The 12,988-nt window shown below is 35.5% G+C and overlaps 1 protein-coding gene, 7 non-coding genes and 1 pseudogene across 57 annotated transcripts in view; all 9 read right to left on the bottom strand.

The window, feature by feature from the left end:
- Positions 1–12,988, bottom strand: part of LOC104653481 (uncharacterized) — a 190,802-nt gene that overhangs the window by 73,939 nt on the left and 103,875 nt on the right. For 44 of the 50 annotated variants that reach the window (XM_074394266.1, XM_074394288.1, XM_074394263.1 and 41 more), the window contains 4 exons: positions 12,654–12,739; positions 11,704–11,776; positions 684–10,876; positions 143–222 (listed from right to left, as the gene is read on the bottom strand). The gene's annotated coding sequence lies outside the window, so the exon portion shown is untranslated. The remainder of the gene's footprint in view (positions 1–142; positions 223–683; positions 10,877–11,703; positions 11,777–12,653; positions 12,740–12,988) is intronic. The other 6 variants (XM_074394284.1, XM_074394283.1, XM_074394267.1 and 3 more) reach the window with 6 other exon arrangements.
- On the bottom strand, positions 3,944–4,017 carry LOC120361402 (small nucleolar RNA SNORD113/SNORD114 family). The gene has a single exon (XR_005577602.1). It is a non-coding gene; the product is annotated as a small nucleolar RNA SNORD113/SNORD114 family (small nucleolar RNA).
- Positions 5,275–5,349, bottom strand: LOC120361458 (small nucleolar RNA SNORD113/SNORD114 family). Its single transcript, XR_005577648.1, has one exon. It is a non-coding gene; the product is annotated as a small nucleolar RNA SNORD113/SNORD114 family (small nucleolar RNA).
- On the bottom strand, positions 6,567–6,642 carry LOC120361396 (small nucleolar RNA SNORD113/SNORD114 family). Its single transcript, XR_005577597.1, has one exon. It is a non-coding gene; the product is annotated as a small nucleolar RNA SNORD113/SNORD114 family (small nucleolar RNA).
- LOC120361451 (small nucleolar RNA SNORD113/SNORD114 family) lies at positions 7,962–8,033 on the bottom strand. The gene has a single exon (XR_005577642.1). It is a non-coding gene; the product is annotated as a small nucleolar RNA SNORD113/SNORD114 family (small nucleolar RNA).
- On the bottom strand, positions 8,921–8,992 carry LOC120361381 (small nucleolar RNA SNORD113/SNORD114 family). Its single transcript, XR_005577585.1, has one exon. It is a non-coding gene; the product is annotated as a small nucleolar RNA SNORD113/SNORD114 family (small nucleolar RNA).
- On the bottom strand, positions 9,749–9,817 carry LOC120361385 (small nucleolar RNA SNORD113/SNORD114 family; annotated as a pseudogene).
- LOC120361456 (small nucleolar RNA SNORD113/SNORD114 family) lies at positions 11,295–11,366 on the bottom strand. Its single transcript, XR_005577646.1, has one exon. It is a non-coding gene; the product is annotated as a small nucleolar RNA SNORD113/SNORD114 family (small nucleolar RNA).
- LOC120361450 (small nucleolar RNA SNORD113/SNORD114 family) lies at positions 12,267–12,338 on the bottom strand. The gene has a single exon (XR_005577641.1). It is a non-coding gene; the product is annotated as a small nucleolar RNA SNORD113/SNORD114 family (small nucleolar RNA).

Here is a 12,988-nt window from a genome sequence, read left to right as displayed (position 1 = left end):
ATTTGTTCTAAATTGGATTAATTTCGCTTCATAACACAGCCTCATCATAGGCCTATGCATGGCCTTTTAAAATTTAATTATCTTTTTAAATGACAGTTGAAATCGTGAACTAACAATCCAAGCCAAGAACTTTATTACTTACATTGCAAGACATTCTCCTTACTCAGAGGGCTGAAGTTCCTCATCACAGGGAATAATTAAATCAGCTCTGGTCTATCCATCCTGTAGATGATATTACCAAAGGAAAAAGGATATTACCAAATGAAAAGACCTAGATTTAGGTTTCAATTTCGTGAACAGGAAGTAACCGTCATAGAAATTGATCACAAACAATGATTTATTCCACATTCTTATCTCCAGCTCTTGAATGGAGCTCCGTCTTATTAATTAATGTATTATTCATTTTAATAACATTAGGAATACCCTTAAATGAACCACCCAACATAAAAACTATGAGAGTTACACACATCTGACTCCATATTCCATACCCAAAGAGCTAAAAACGTAGAGTTCCTCTTTTAAAAAGGGCCTGTGTTGTGCAAAACTGTAGCCACCATGAACATTGATTTATAATACAATCTTATCATTGGTCCTTACATAGCCTTCATTGATTATATTTGGTATTTTTTTATCATACACTACAGACCACCCTGACAGTGACAAGAACGTGCATCATTACTCACACTGAACCATCTCCATCATTACAGAATCGTTGTTGGCTTGAGTGTGTTCATTCTATGGAGTTGAAAGCAGATGGCAAAAGAAAGGAAAAATAAATATGCATTATTTTATACCTTTAAAAATTTATACACAAAATATGCAGGAGTATCTCTCACCAAAAAATGAGTGAAATATCATAAGTTCTCTCAATTGATCCTATGTTTCCCTCCTTGATTTGCTTAGCTATTTATAATTAGGTATTGATAATTTGTGAAATTATTTATTTGTTTCTCTTAACAAAGTAGACAAACTCGAACTCACCAGTCTCCCAAGGCAAAAACATTGACTATTACCATTCTTTGTCTAGATGATCCTCAAGCAAAGAAGAAACATTCCTGATTTATTAATTTAATTCATAAAACTCAGTGTTTGGGGATATTAAAAATATAAAATTCCACAGATGTTCTTATTGGACTCATTCTAATTATTCATGTGTAACATATTCTCATCCCTGATCTTCTTTAATTTTGTGTATAGATGTAGTCATTTATTCATTCTTTTATAATACAGTGAATGCCTATGACTAAACACCCCACCCCACCCAAGGACAAGAACATTGTACATTGCTTGTATAGGGTGTAGCCTTCTTTCCCAGAGACGTACCAGCCACGGTCTTTACCAACGACAATCATTTCCAGCGGGTAGAAAGCAAATGGTGAAAAGAACGGAACATCCTAAATTTTGACTGTGCTCTAATACTCTAATGAATGCAAGGTGAGCAAGTTTAGATTAATTTTTTTAAATTGGGTCATGTTCTTTTTACAATTGGCAAAAAAAAGTCCCTCTTTTTTGTCACACTAATTTAATTATTAATTTTGCATTTAAAATGGATGTCTTTTCAATTGCAACAAAAGCAAAAATTGGCCTATGGAATCTAATTAAAGAGTTTCTGTATAGCAAAAGAAACTATCATCAGAGTGAACAGACAACCTATAGAATGGGAGAAAAATTTTGCTATCTATTTATCTGACAAAGGTCTAATATCCAGAATCTACAAGGAACTTAAGCAAATTTACAAGAAGAAAACAAACAACCCCATTAAAAAGTGGGCAAAGGACCTGATCAGATACTTCTCAAGACATACATGCAGCCAACAAACAAGAAAAAAAGCTCAACACCATTGATGATCAGAGAAATGCAAATCAAAACCACAGTGAGATACCATTTCATACCAGTCAGAACAGTGATTATTAAAAAGTCAAGAAAAAACAGATGCCGAAAAGGTTGTACAGAAATAAGGACATTTTTACACTGTTGGTGGAAATGTTAATAAATTAGTTCAACCACTGTGGAAGACAGTGTGGTGATTCCTCAAAGATTTAGAAGCAGAAATACCATTTGATCTAGCACTCCCATTATTGGGTATATACCCAAAGGAATATAAATCATTCTTTTATAAAGATACATGCACACATATGTTCATTGCAGCACTATTCACAATAGCAAAGACATAGGATTAACCCAAATGTCCATCAATGACAGACTGGATGAAGAAAATGTGATACATACACACTATGGAATACTATGCAGCCATCAAAGAGACAAGAGCATGTGTTTTGCAGGGACATGGATGAAGCTGGAAGCCATTATCCTCAGCAAACTAATGCTGGGACAGAAAACCAAACACCACATATTCTCACTTGTAAGTGGGACCTGAACAAAGAGAACACATGGATACAGGGAGGGGAACAACACACACTGGCACCTGTCAAGGGAGGGAGGGAAGAGCATCAGGAAAAATCGCTAATGCATGCCAGGCTTAACACCTAGGTGATGCATTGACAGCTGCAGCAAACCACCATGGCACACGTTTACCTATGTAACAAGCATGCACATCCTGTACATGTACCCCGGAATAAAATAAAATAAAATAAAATAAACAAAATAAAATAAATTGATGCCTTTGAATCCACCACCTGAATCAAGAATGAGAGCTCTCCACAAAACATGTCAGCTTCAATGCCTCCACCAATGCACTCAACAACCTCAGTCTTTGGACTTCCCATATGCAGAATTAGATTCATCTAAACTCTTGTTCCAAAGCAATTTCATACCAATGAACAGTGCTTGATACCATTTAATTCATCCATTCACAAGCCAGTTTGGCCAATTATTCCTTCTTTGTAAAGAGAAAGAACAATGTGTAAACTCTCAGAAACCCAGAACATGTCTGATCATGTGCATCTATGTATATCTTCCTTATACAAAAACTTGTAAGAGCCAAAATATTTGCCTTAAGAAGAAGGCACTCTCAGAAACCAGTTACATCACAACCCTTATTTCCAGACATGTTTGCTATTGGCCCTTGCTTTATCCTTTTAGCTAACTGATGATTATTAACTTACACATTTGTTCGTTATTAAGATAAAAATCGGTATCCTTGTACACGATCTAGACTATAGCCTGGAGAATCATAGCACACGCACAGCTGCTCATTACCGTAGCAGATGACGTCACTTTGTCATGGAATTTAGCAAGAACAATAGCTTTTGTTATAAAACAAATTCTTGCCACTGGCCCTCTTTAAAATTAGTCTTTTATTTATATAAACAGCATCCCTTTTGAGGGATAAAACAAACAACCGGGAAACCAAAGACAACTCAACATAAACACAGAAAACTCATACATTTGTCTTACAGGTTCCTCATTCTGATAGATTGAAAAACCAACACAATTCCCACTTCCTGAGCAATAGATCAGTATCGTGACTTGCTTCAGTACACATGTTATAGTTGGTCCAGGTGTGGCCATGTTTTTATTCACTTATTTCTTTTACTTGAGTTCTGTATGCATTAATTCACTTGTAATAACATCATTATCCATAAATCACAAAAGCACAAGAATAGGGTAACTGATTTTTTTTTTTTTTCTTGAGACAAGGTCTCACTTTGTTGCCCAGGCTGGAGTGCAGGGGCATGATCTCGGCTACTGCAACCTCCGCCTCCCAGGTTCAAGCAATTCTCCTGCCTCAGCGTCCCAAGTAGCTGGTATTACAGGCACGTGCCACCACTCCCAGCTAATTTTTATATTTTTAGTAGAGACGGGGTTTCACCATGTTGGTCAGGCTGGTCTCAAACTCCTGACCTTGTGATCCACCTGCCCCGACATCCCAAAGTGCTGGGATTACAGGTTTGAGCCACCTCGCCCAGCCAATAACTGAATATTTTTAACTACTGTCTACAGGATCATTTCCAACTAAGCAATAGACTAGGTTTCTTTTATATTGGAGCTTAAACTTCTAGACTTCTATTATTCATCATCCTTGACTCATACTCACGAGTCATCATGTCTGGACCAGGCCACAGACTATCAATCTTTTTCTTCATTTAGACTTTGTCTGTTTCATTTATTTATTAATTTACTACTTCATAATAAAGAAATAGAAATGAATCAGAACAAACAGGATGAGAGCTGTAATAATCCTGCTGTCTATCTGTAGATCAGCTCCTACAGAAATTAGACCTGTTTCTTGAACTGACTTCATTGTTTCAAATATGCATTACTCAACATAATGCTTCATATCACCCCCATGTTCATTTTTGGGCCATGGTTAGTCTTCTTTGATTATATTTTCTACTTATTAATAATGCATTGACCACTTTTTTTTTTTTTTTTTTGAGACAGAGTCTTGCTCTACCACCAGGTGCCAGGCTGGAGTGCAGTGTGCAATCTCGGCTCACTGCAACCTCCACCTCCTGGATTCAAACAATTCTGCCTCAGCCTCCTGAGTAACTGGGACTATAGGTTTGTGCCACCATGCCCAGCTAACTTCTGTATTTTTTTTTAGTAGAGACGGGGTTTCACCGTCTTGGACAGGATAGTCTCGATCTCTTGACCTCGTGATCCGCCCGCCTCGGCCTCCCAACGTGCTGGGATTACAGGCGTGAGCCACCGCGCCCAGCCGCATTGACCACTCTTAAATGGCCCAAACAAAGACAAGCACTTTGATGATTACTCACATTTGTCCGTATGTTCCTTAAAACGACCATAGAGCAGTGGCCATGGCAGGATCAGTGCAGGGAGTGAATGTTCTGAGGATTCCAAGGAAGAGCAGAAGACACACTTTGAGACTTTCAATCATTAGTTCTTTCATTCTACCTTCCATTTGCTCTGTCAGTTGGTATTTATTGATTTATGTTAACATTTGCTTACTTTCCCCTTAATAAAATAAGTATTGGATTTACAATTGACCCAGCTGACATGAGAATTGACCTAAAAATCACATAGCCGTTGATAACTACTAATCAGTGTTATTGCTCTATCAATTGTTATAAGAGTCTTAGCCAGAGAGTTAAAATCACTGGCCCATTTATTACCCATTCCAAATTAATTAATAGTATTTCTTTCCTTGCCACATATGTTAACAATTAGAATATGCCTCTCTGTCTTCATGTTTAATCATTTAAATCTTTGTTTGATTCTTTCATTGATTCATTGATATTAATATAATCACAATTCATGAGCCGTAAAATTGGAAGCAAATAACTCTTGATATCTCTAATATCTATCTCATGGATTTTTTTCAACAGAAGAATAAATTAGATTTCTATTATATTGAATCTCAGAGTTCCAGACACTTAATATTCATCATCCATGACTCAATCGCCACCAGCTGTCATCACTGGTTCAAGCTTGGACCTCATTTTCTTAATTCATGTCTATGTGTTTTTGTTGATTAATTTACCAGTTCACTAACAATAAAATAATTACCTAAGAGTCAAAAAACTTGAGAGTAAAATCCTTAAATAGCTCTAATATCTATGTCATTATTAATAACAGCAATACACCTTTCATTAATTAAATTCAATGTTTTATATATATATATACGCATTAAACAACATAATGTTTTATATTAATTCCATTTTTACCAATGGGCCAAAGTTTACCTTCAATGATTATATATAATACTTCTTAATACTGACACAAATATCTTTTTTAAAAAAACGCTGAAACCAAGAACATTGACTCTCACTCACACTGGTCTCCATAGACCATACACAGATGCAACCACAGAGCTTACCATGAAAAAGGAATGATAAGATCAGCTGGAGTGCATTTATTCTGCAGAATACAGAGCACCAGAGATGACCAGAAAAGACTAAGACATTATCTGCGCTATTCTTTGCATTCATTCTTCCATTTCTTCAGTCATATAGGTAATTTGAGACAACAATTTATTTTACTTACTCTACATAGCCAGACAGTATCAGTTACGCCACTGACACAAACATAAACATTCATTATTATTTATCACTGGCCACAACATCAACAACTAAAGAAATAAAAAGTGATACCACTTATTCCCTAATGGTATTGGTGTTTTCAACATATCCAGTGGGTTTTCTTCTCACTCTGTTGCCCAGGTTGACGTGCAGTGGTGTGATCTTGGCTCACCGCATCCTCCATCTCCCAGGCTCAAGCAATTCTCCTGCCTCAGCCTCCCAAGTAGCTGGGATCACAGGCATGCACCACCACGCCCAGCTGACTTTGTATTTTTAGCAGAGATGGGGTTTTACCATGTTTCCCAGGCTGGTCTCAAACTCCCGACCTCAGGTGATCCACCTGCCTCAGCCTCCCACAGTGCTGGGGTTATGAGTACCAGCCACTGCGCCTGGCCGTATCATAGTTTTTCTTGCCTCACAAACTATTTTTATAATTGGACAATGCTTAGCCTCATCCAACATAATTTATTTGTATATTCGTTCAGTGGTTCCTTCATTGATCCAATTATAATAATAGATCGAAAACTTATGCTCACAAAGAACAAAAACACGACCCTCACGTATTCCTGACATCTGTCTATAGAATCACTTCCAAAAAGGGGAAAAAACTGTATTTCTCTTCTAATGGGCCTCAGAGTTCCAGATGGTCCAGAGTTCACTGTCTAAGACCCATCCATTACCAGGAGTCATGATTAATCCAGGATTAGCTCTAGTGCTCTTCATTCATTGTTACATTATTTATTACTTCATTAATTCACCATTAACAACTTTTAAACACTCACAAAATCTCAAGAGGAGCCTCGATATCTCTAATTTGTATATACACCCATCCTCCCAATTCCATATCCCCTCATTATCTTTCGTAATAACACAGGACATGCTTTTCATACAAGCATCCATCAGTAGAACACTCCACATCCATTCCATACTTATCCCTGGGCTACTTATGGCCTTATGGGATTATATGTCATATTTTTTGTTAATACACTATAAACCTTTAAACAAAATACCCAAGATGGAACGAGAACTTTGACTATTCCTCACATTGGTCTGTAGCTTCCAGCATAGAGATGGACCGTACAGCTCTCAGCCAGTGAAAACCAGCTTCTGTGCTTCCATTCTGAGTGCAGAGCAGAAGAGATGACAAGAGCAATGAGACCTTCTCTCCATTGATCCTTGCTTTTCAAATACAGCTCAAATTAATAAACGTGTAAACATTTATACTCATTTATACATTCATTAAGTTGAGGTATATTTCATTTTTTATGAACCACTGGACAGGTGTGGTGGCTCACACCTGTAATCCCAGCACTTTGGGAGGCCAAGGCAGGTGGATCACTTGAGGTCAGGAGTTAAAGACAAGCCTGGGCAACATGGTGAAACTTTGGACTCATCCCTGACCCAGAACTTGAATATGGTCAACAATTTATACTGCCTTTCTCATTCAAAGAGGTAACAGGTATTCAAGGTTTCTCTTCAGTCGTTACCAATTTCAGTATATATTAATAGTATTTTTTGTCTTTCCACATATTTTTATAATTGGACAATGCTTAACCTTATTCATCTGTTTTTTTCTTTCGAGGCAGAATCTTGCTCTATCACCCAAGCTGCAGTGACATGATCTCAGTTCACTGCAACCTCTTGGGTTCAAGCAGATTTTTGAATCCCAGGTTCAAGCAATTCACATGCCTCAGCCACCCAAGTAGCTGGGATTACAGGTGCATGCCACCACGCCTGGCTAATCTTTGCATTTTTAGTAGAGATGGGGTTTGGCCAGGCTGGTCTTGAACTCCTGACCTCAAGTGATCCAACGGCCTTGGCCTCCCAAAGTGCTGAGATTACAGGTAGTCCTTATTCATCTTTATTTGTATACTTATTGCTTGGTTATCTCATTGATCCAAGTATAAATATAAAATAAAAATTCATGAACACGAAAATCAAACACATATATACTTTCTATTTTTTGCCATCTGACTGTAGGATCATTTGAAACAGGGAATGGACTAGGTATCTTTTGAGACGGACCTCAGAGTTCCAGACACATATTCATCGCTTATGACTCATACGCCACCAGTGGTCATCATCGATCCAGGACTGGCCCTTCTTTTCTCCATTATTTTCTACATCGTCTGTTTACTAATAATAACTAGTTTACTAATAATAACTTTAAACCTTATGATTCACAAAACCCCAGAACGATATTCCTAATCATTCTGACATTAATATGTTTCATTATTGTCCTGTTTTTCATATGTGAATTGTCAATGTAATACTTCTTTTGACTCCCATATCTCTCACCAGATACAATTCACCATCTTTGATTATATTACATATGTATATATAGTACATTACATATGTATTTATATAGTACTCTTATATAAACCACCCAAAGAAATACAAGAAATCTGACCATTACTCACATTGGTACACATGCTCCTTCCTAAGCATGGTGCAAACAGAACATGTGATCATGAAGAAGTCCTCAAATCCGAACAAGTACATCCATTCTAAGGAGTACAGAGCAAAGAAGATGATAACAAAAGACGGGCATATGAAATGACATAAGTACACTCCAGATGCTATCATTATCTGGAGTGTACTTATTTCATTTTTTCTTTAAAGAATGAACAATTTCAAACTTACAATTAACCAAGAACTTGAACACTGTCTAGAATTATCCTGTCTATATCACCACAAGCCAAAGAGGGGACAGACATGCACATTTCCTTCTCTTCAGATTCCACTATGCTCAATACATATTAATAGTGTTTCTTGCCTCACCAAATATTTTTTATAACTGGACAACGATTAACCTTCCTCATCCTTATTTATACATTTATTGGTTTTTATATTAGCCAATTATAAAAACAGAATCAAAACATGTAAACACAAAGACCAAAACCGAATTCATCTTCTATTCCTGACGCCTGTCTAAAGGATTATCTCAAACACAGAAAATGAGCTAGATTTGTTCTGTGATGGACCTCAGAGTTCTAGACACGTATTCAGTGCATATGACCCATGCGCCACCAGCACTCGTCATCGACCCAGGACTGCCCATTTCTTTCTCCAATCATCTCTACCTTGTCTATTGATTGATCCATTAATTCACTACTAGTAATTTTAAGTCCGTATGGTTAAAAAAGTCCCAAGAATAACTTTAATATTCCTAATTTGTATACTGAATCATTCCAACATTGATATACCTCTTTAATGAACAATCCTCGGGTTTTTATATGTGCATCATCAACACAATGCTTCATATCATTTCCATATCTTTCACTGGGATGTAATTGGACATATTTGATAATGTCATACACTTTTTATAATACATTGAGTCCTCTTAATAAGGCACCAGAATGAAGTCAAAAACGTTGACTATTCCTCACATTAGTCTGGCTGAGCCTAACCACGATGCAAGCACAGCATGTGACCATGGAAGAATTTTTCAAGGTGCATAATTCATCCATTCCGCAGAGCACAAAGCACAGGAGAGTTTGGAGCATACAATGGGATGTTCTTGCTCATGATCCGCCTTTATTTCATGAGTCATCTAGGCCATCCTTATTTGAAGATTATTTCATTTTCTCTTAAGAAAATGAGCAATTTCAAACTTGCCACTGACCCATGCAATGATTAACCTTATTCATCTTTATTTATTCAAATATTTTCTTATTGATTCTCTCATTGGTCCAATTATAAAATAAAATAAAAATGTTAAAACAGAAAGACCAAAAACAAACTGAGTCTATATTCCTGACATCACACCTATAGAATCATGTGAAACAGAGGAAACTGATTTTGTGATGGACCTCAGAGTTCCAGACACACATTCATCATATGACTTATATGTCACCAATAGTCACATCAATCCAGGATTTGTCCTATTTTTGTCTATGCATTTTTACTTTGTCTAATAATTAACTCATTAATTCACTGATAATAACTTTAAAATCTTTGGTTTTTAAAAACTTAAGAAAAACAAAAAAAAAGAATGAACATTATAAAAAAAAAAAAGAAAGCATAGAAATGTACATTTCACCCTGGGGTGAGGGATTATGTTAAATTTGATAATATAGAGCTAGAGGCTTAAGCAAGTTTAAGAACGATTGTAAAAATTAATCTTGCAAAAAATGTGTAAACATTAAACTCAAAAGGGTATTATATGGTTTTTTTAAAAAAAAATAAATTGAGCATTAAAATAAAATAAAAAAAAATTCTGCTACTCAAAGAAAAAGTGAAATTTGTTGTTAGAGTATTATACAATGTCCATATTCACTACATACAAATACAGTTTTAATTCCATTATGTTCCACATACCCCTATGACATGCCAGCTTATCTGTTTAGAGTTCTTTTATATGTATTCAATTATATGTAAGGTTTTTAATGAAGAAAAATAAAATAAGGAATATTTAGAAATTAAAAAAAAAAACAAAAACTTAAGAGCTTTAATATTCCTAATCCCTACAAAGAATCGTTATAACAATAAATATTTTCATTAATTGTTCTCCATTTTTCATATATGCATTTTCGATATAGTATTTCATATCTATATGGATATGTGATATGGATAGATTTGGCCATCTTTCATTATATTCCTGTAATATATTGGAATATCTTATGTAAGAAATATATTCCTGTAATATATTCTATTCCCATAATGTATTGTGTCTTTTTATAGTATGAAAAGGTATACCTTTTTATAATACATTACATTATAGAAATATATATAATCTATTCCTACAGTATATTATATTCCTATTATATATTATATCTTCTTATAATGCATTGATTCCTCTTAAACAAACCACTCAAACCAAGACAACAGCTTTGACCATTACTTACATTGATCTGTATGCTCCTTCCTAAGCATGGCACAAACAGAGCATGTGACCTCAGAGGCGTCTTCAAATCCTCACAAGTATGTCCATTCTGACGAGTGCAGAGCAGAGAATGTAATAACAAAAATGTGATTTTTCATGGTTGACCTTTCCTTTTCACCAATCATTAGTTAAACATTTAGGCAATCATTATTTGAAGTATGAACAACTTTGAACTTGCCGCTAAACCAGAACATGAATATGGTATGGAATTTATACTCCTCCTTCATTACTGGCCAAAAAGGTTAGGTATGTAAGGTTCCTTTCTGGCTTTCATCAATTTAAATACATATTAATGGTACTTGCCTCACCATACATTTTTATAATTGGACAATGCTTATTTATTTTGTTTATCCATGTATGTTCTATTCTTTCATTGAACCAATTATAAAATAAAAACAAAAAATTCATTCTAGCTTCTTGACACCTGTCTATAGAATTACTGGAAACAGAGGGAAGTGACTTCTGTGATGGACCTCAGAGTTCCAGACATGTATTCACCGTAAGTGACTCATACTCCACCAGTGCTCATCATCGATCCAGGATTGACCCTCTCTTTCTCCATTCATTTCTCTGTTGTCTTTAGATTAATTTATTAATTCACTCATAATAATTTTAAACTCTGTGATTCACAAAACGCTATGAACCCACACTTGATATTCTCTATCTTTATACAGAATAATTCTAACATAGATACATCTGTTTAGTTCTTCTCAGTCTTTCATATATGCATTATCAATAAATATTTCGTATCACTCCTATAAATATCACTGGGACATAGATGGCCATCGCTGACTGTATTATCCACTTTTTCATGATGCATTGAGTCCTCTTTAGCAAACCATACAAACCAACACAGGAATTCTGACTATTGCTCACATTGGTCTGCACACTCCTTTCCAAGCATGGTGCATAAACGGGGCGCATGATCATGGAGGCACAGGCTGTTCGTCTGAGGAATACAGACCAGAGAAGATAATCACAAAACTGAGACATTTTCAATATTGACATGTGCTTTTCACCTATCAATAGTCATTCATGCAATCAGTATTCGGAATATACTTAATTATTTTCTGAAAATAAAATGAATAATTTTGAAATTACCACTGACCCAGAAGTCGGACATTACCTATACTTTATTCGGTCATTACTGTCATTAGTCAAAGAAGCCACAGGAATGTGCCTTTATTTCTCTGTGGATGTCACTGTTTCATATACGTTAATCATGTTTCATATCTTGCCCCTTAGTTTTATAATTGGACAAATTTGAATTTATTCATCTTTATTTATTTGTATTTGTTTACTAATTCTCACATAGGTCAATTATAAAAATACAATCAAAACATTTAAATATGAATACTAAAAACATATATATTCTAAATTCCTGACAGCTGTCTGTAAAATAATTTACAACATACAGAATAGGTGAGATTTTGTTTGTGATGGACCTCAGAGTTCTAGACACGTATTCATCGTATAAGACTCATACGCCACCAGCAGTCATCATCGATCCAGGACTGACCTCTGTATGTGGATTTATTTCTACCTTGTCTGTGGACCAATTTGTTAATTCACTAATCATAATTTTAAGCCCTATGATTTACAAAACCACAAGACTAGCCATGGTATTCCCAGTGTGTAGGAATATTTATTTCTTTAATTATCCTCAGTTTCTCATGTATGCATCTTCAATAGAATCCTGACATCATGCCCATGTTTATTTGAATACAGTTGCCCATCTTTGATTATAATATACTTCTTTTTATAATACATTGAACTTTCTTGAACAAACCACCCAAAGCAAGGTGAGGACTTCCACTATTACTTACATAGGTCTCCAGGCTCCATCCTAAAAATGGTGCAAGTGGAGCACATGACCTTGGAGGAATCCTTAAATCCACAAAATGCAACCATTCTAGGGAATACAGAGCAGAGAAGAAGATAACAAAAATGCGATATTGTCACTACTGACCCTTTCTCATCAACTATCATTACTTACTCACTTTGACAATCATTATTTGCAGTATATTCATTTTATCTTAAAAAAAAATGAACAATTCTGAAATTTCCATTGACCCAGAAACAGAACATTGTCTATACTTTGTACTGTCTATACCATCATTAGCCACAGAGGTCACTGGAAAATACCATTTATATCTCTGTG

The sequence above is a fragment of the Saimiri boliviensis genome, chromosome 2, assembly GCF_048565385.1.
Source record: "Saimiri boliviensis isolate mSaiBol1 chromosome 2, mSaiBol1.pri, whole genome shotgun sequence".
Classification (NCBI taxonomy): domain Eukaryota; kingdom Metazoa; phylum Chordata; class Mammalia; order Primates; family Cebidae; genus Saimiri; species Saimiri boliviensis.
This window is presented reverse-complemented; position numbering and strand designations above follow the sequence as displayed.